This window comes from Capricornis sumatraensis, chromosome 1 (assembly GCF_032405125.1).
Source record: "Capricornis sumatraensis isolate serow.1 chromosome 1, serow.2, whole genome shotgun sequence".
Lineage (NCBI taxonomy): Eukaryota > Metazoa > Chordata > Mammalia > Artiodactyla > Bovidae > Capricornis > Capricornis sumatraensis.
In genome coordinates, this window is record NC_091069.1 from 192,112,534 (window position 1) to 192,118,332 (window position 5,799).

The 5,799-nt window shown below is 37.8% G+C and overlaps 1 non-coding gene across 1 annotated transcript; it reads right to left on the reverse strand.

Moving 5' to 3' along the window:
- Positions 1 to 376: 376 nt before the first annotated feature.
- On the reverse strand, positions 377 to 448 carry TRNAS-GGA (transfer RNA serine (anticodon GGA)). Its single transcript has one exon. It is a non-coding gene; the product is annotated as a tRNA-Ser (tRNA).
- Positions 449 to 5,799: the final 5,351 nt, after the last annotated feature.

Consider the following 5,799-nt stretch of genomic DNA (forward strand, 5'->3'; position numbering starts at 1 on the left):
TGATTGCAAAGTCACACAAAAACTATTTTTGTGCCACCACACTATAGATGTGCAACCAATTTGGCAGTATTGAATAAGTCGAAGAATTTTTATAATTAAAAAGAATCCACTACCAACCTTTCTTTGTTGGTGATGTACAGAAATATATTAATGCACAGATTGGTCATTCATTCCATTGTAGCTAAGTACTAAGGTATTGGGAAAGTACTTAGAATGCATCAAAGAAATTGCTATTTTTCTATCTAGAAAGTGAAGTCGCTAAGTCGTGTCCAACTCTTTGCAACCCCATGGATTGTAGCCTACCAGGCTCCTCCCTCCATGGGATTCTCCAGGCAAGAGTACTGGAATGGGTTGCCATTTCCTTCTCCAGGGGATCTTCCCAACCCAGGGATCGAACCTGGGGCTCCTGCATTCCAGGCAGAGGCTTTAACCTCTGAGCCACCAGGGAAGCTTATTTTCTATCTATGTCCTACCCTTTTCTGCTAGGTTAGAAGGACAAATTATCCTGCCTACAGGAAGTCACTGTCCTTGGAAGCCAATAACAGAACTCTCATCACTGCAGGTTATTAGCAGGTTTTATTGAGAGGCTGGATCTAGGTTGACAATATTCATGCAAAAACAAGCAGGTAACACTTCAGTAACACACCTGAATACCAAGGTCAAGTGCATAGCTAATGGCCACAATAGGCCCCAATAAATCTGACTGCTACTTAGTACAAAAATAGTGGCAGAAGGACATTTTTCTTCAAGACCTTTATCTAAGGCTGTGTGGGGCAGAAGGGGGGACAAGGAGCACACAAAGAAAACAACGCATTGTCATTGTGGCCACTGAGATTTTGCCAGAGGCCTCCACTTCTGAACGTTCCTAATTTATCCTGTGGAGGTAAGAATGAGAGAACACACATAAAGCAATGAGCACTGTGAGGGGCACAAAGCATTGCTGCTTAAATATTAGCTGCTATCAATATTATTGTTGCTATTTGTACATGAGATTTCAGACTAAATTCCTTGCAAGTATAAATTTGAACTTTAGAATCAGGTTCAATAAATAATTCCGCATCCTCAACTAAGGTATATAGCTTGTCACATCAATCCTAGCAAATGTACCTTAACATACCTTACATATGTACCTACATAAAAATGTACCTACATACCTTATCTACCAATAGATACATCTAAATAATGGGTCAGTTTTCATTCCAATCCCAAAGAAAGGCAACGCCAAAGAATGATCAAACTACTGCACAATTGCACTCATCTCACATGCCAGCAAAGTTGTGCTCAAAATTCTCCAAGTGAGGCTTCAACAGTATGCGAACCAAGAACTTCCAGATGTTCAAGCTGGATTTAGGAAAAGCAGAGGAATGGGAGATCAAACTGTCAGCATCTGTTAGACGATAGAAAGGACAGAGTTCCAGAAAAATATCTACTTCTGCTTTATTGACTACCCCAAAGCCTTTGACTCTGTGGATAACAAACTGTGGAAAATTCTTCAAGAGATTGGAATACCCCACCTGACCTGCCTCCTGAGAAATCTGTATCCAGGTCAAGATGCAATAAATAGAACTAGACATGGAACAACAGACTGGTTCCAAACTGGAAAAGTTCATCAAGGCTGTATATTGTCACCTTGCTTATTTGATTTGTATGCAGAGTTCAGTTCAGTTGCTCAGTTGTGTCCGACTCTTTGCGACCCCATGAATCGCAGCACGCCAGGCCTCCCTGTCCATCACCAACTCCCGGAGTTCACTCAGACTCATGTCCATCATGTGAAATGCCAGGCTAGATGAAGCACAAACTGGAATCAAGATTGCTGGGAGAAATATCAATAACCTCAGATATGCAGAGGACACCACACTTATGGCAGAAAGTGAAGAAGAACTGAAGAGCTTCTTGATTAAAGTGAAAGAGGAGAGTGAAAGGCTGGCTTAAAACTCAATATTCAGAAAACTAAGATCATGGCATCTGGTTCCATCACTTCATGGCAAATAGATGGGGAAACAATGGAAACAGTGACAGACTTTATTTTGGGGGGCTCCAAAATCACTGCAGATGGTGACTGCAGCCATGAAATTAAAAGAGGCTTGCTCTTTGGAAGAAAAGTTATGGCCAACCTAGACAGCATATTCAAAAGCAGAGATATTACTTTGCCAACAAAGGTCCATCTAGTCAAAGTTATGGTTTTTCTGGTAGTCATGTATGGATGTGAGAGTTGGACCATAAAAAAAGCTGAGTGCTGAAAAACTGATGCTTTTGAACTGTGGTATTGGAGAAGACTCTTGAGAGTCCCTTGGACTGCAAGGAGATCCAACCAGTCAATCCTAAAGGTGATCAGTCCTGGGTGTTCATTGGAAGGACTGATGCTGAAGCTGAAACTACAATACTTTGGCCACCTGATATGAAGAACTGATTCACTGGAAAGGACCCTGATGCTGGGAAAGACTGAAGGCAGGAGGAGAAGGGGTTGACAGAGGTTGATATGGTTGGATGGCATCACTGGCTACTCAATGGACATGAGTTTGAGCATGCTCCGAAAGTTGGTGATGGACAGGGAAGCCTGGTGTGCTTCAGTTCATGGGGTTGCAAAGAGTTGAACATGACTAAGTGACTGAACTGAACGGAATAGGAATATAAATATAAATATATATTTACAGTTGACCCTGTAATATATATTTACAGTTATATATGTATACTGCATATATATATGCAGTTGACCCCTGAACAACATAGGGGTTTAGAGGTGCCAGCCTTCCTTGCAGTCAATTATCCAGCTTTTACCTCAGCAGTTCTACATCCACAGATTCAATCAACTGTGGATTGTGTAGTACTGTAGTATATACTATAAAAAACTCCACAGATAAGTGAACCAGTGAAGTTAAAACCTTTGCTGTTTAAGGGTCAGCTGTACATATATATATATGCATACACACACACATAATTATTATTTTTGCACTGTATTGACTTTGGTTTGGTTCCATTGTAAACAAAAAAAATCTAGATTTTTAGAACAGAGAAAACATGAAAATATTACAAAGTACATGCTTTCTCTTTTCTATTTAGTAATAATATTTCTCAGAATCACAATGGGGCTGTGACTATAATAAAATTCTTTTTCTTTTATTCTAACACATAGAATATATACCTTGAGCTTCTCATTATCTCCATTTTCCCTAGTTTTTCACAACCATCTATCCATGAAAATAAGGTTGAAGTGAGGAGAAAAAGACCCATTGCTCCCCTGTAGAATTAAATATCTCCTAAGCATACAAGTTGTTGAACAGCAAAATGAAATCAAATGGCAGTGATGAAAAGACAGGCAGTCAAGAGTGCCACTCAGCACATTTCATGAAAAATGAAGAATCTAGAGAGAAAATACTTTGGACACTCTGGGTTCTAGTTCAGGTCCACACTTATCATCTATGTGACTTTGAACAAGTTATATAATCCCTCAGAACCTATATGCAAAAATATGACAGCAGTAATACCTATATTGTTCTTTTGAGTAATTAAATTAGCCAACATATGTAAAGTGATTAGCCAAGATTTGGCATGTAATAAGCATCCATTAAATGTTTTTTCTTACATATAAAGGGCTACCAGCTTTGCTTTCATCACTGTGTTTTTCTAAGAAAGTATGAAATGTCTAATAATCAAGTCTTGATCTGTTCTAGAAACATGGGTTCAATAGCAGGAAGTCAATTAGACATAGGTAATATTTATGGGAAAATTTTGAAAATTAAGGGAAAATTTGTATTTTTCTCCAAAGGCAACTTTTTTGAAAAAAATGAATCTACAAATCAATTCCATTAATTTAATTCCACTGTAGGTATTGCCCAAGCATCAGTCTTTGCAGTAACAGTGGTGGTAATCACTTCAGTATTTTTCCATATATTACTTAGCTAAATATAAAGTAGAATCTTTATGAAAAGCATTTTAAATTTCATCTCTGCTATTTACCTGATATTCTTAGATGTTGTATTATTTTAGTGCCTACTTCTAAGGATTGATTTCCTACATCCAGTGACACTTTCACAACTTGGAGTAAGGCCAGAATACAGAAAATTATTTTTCTTGCAGAAAAGGGAATAAAATAAATTACTTTTATTTCATATCTAAAGCTCATTCATTGATCTTTAGGTCTGTATATAAGACAGTATATAGTATAGCTACCAAAGTAAACTAGGTAAAGTTTCAAGTATTCTCCATGCCTTCAAGATCTCCAAGATGCTACTGTGCAGTGCCTTGCTAAGTCGCTTCTGTCGTGTCCAACTCTGTGTGACCCTATGGACTGTAGCCTGCTAGGCTCCTCTGTCCATGGAATTCTCCAGGCAAGAATACTGGATTGGGTTGCTATGCCCTCCTCCAGGGAATCTTCCTACCCAGGGATTGAATCTCTGTCTCTTAAGTATCCTGCATTGGCAGATAGGTTCTTTGCCACTGGTGCCACCTAGGAAGCCCCTAAGATGCTACTCAGTCAGTGTAAAACTTTATTTAGTAAAAAATATTTTAATTATGATGAGAAATTCATTTTACAGAACAAATTCACTATAGTTGAGTTTGTGGTGAGGTATATGGAGAAGGAATTATTACACTTATTACAAAGAGAAAATATGTGACTTTAAAGGTCTTGGGTCACACAGCTGTGGTAGGCTAAAATTCAAGAAACCCTCTTTCACAATGGATATGAGTCCAGCCCCTCTGAATCCAGCCCTACTTCTCATCAAGTCAGAAGTTGCCAACACACACCCTGGGGGAAAATACAGCCTGTGCTCACTCCAGATCTAGCCCTCTCACTGAACCACAGGGCACATGAAGACTACATATGGATGCTCCAATTCAAGGACATGCCTTCATGACCCAGACAGGTAGATGTTTTACCTGATTTAATAGACACAAAGAGAGAAAGTTAAACACAATGAGAACACAAAGGAATATGTTCCAAAGAGAAGAATAAGATAAAACCTCTGGAAAAAACTGAGTGAAACAGAGATAAATAATTTACCTGATTAAGAGTTCAAAGCCATAGTAATAATAATGCTAACTGAACTTGGGAAAAGATTAGATGAACACAGTGAGAACTTCAACAAAGACATATACAATATAAAAAAAGAACAAGTCAGAGCTGTAGAACACAATAACTCAAATGAAAGATACATGAGAAGGAATTAATAGCAGATTAGGTGATACACAAGAATGCATAAATAATCCAGAAGATAAAATAGTGGAAATCATCTAGTCAAAACAGCAGATTTTTAAAAATGAGAATAGTTTAAGAAACCTCTGGAATGACATCAAGCATACTAACATTCATGTCATTGGGGTCCCAGAAGAAAAAGAGAAATAGAAAGGGGTTAAAAAATGTATTTGATGAAATTATAGCTGAAAATTTCCCTAACCTAAAGAAGCAAACAGATACCCAGTTTCAGGAAACATAGTGAGGCCCAAACAAGATGAACCCCAAAAGATTCACACCAAGACATAATAGAAATGACAAAAGCTAAAGAGAATTTTAAAGGCAACTGGGAAAAACAAAGAGTTATATACAAGGGATGCCCCATAAGATTATTGAGTGATTTTTCAGCAAAACCTTTGCAGGCCAGAAGGGAGTGCCATGATATATTTTAAAGTACTGAAAGGAAAAAAACCTAAAACCTAGGATACCCAATAATATTATCATCCAGAACTGAAGTAGAAATAAAGATTTCCCATACAAGTAAAAAAAAAAAAGTTCATCAATACTAAACCAACCGTATAAGCAATGTTAAAGGGTTTTCTTTAAGTGAAAAAGAAAAGGCTGAA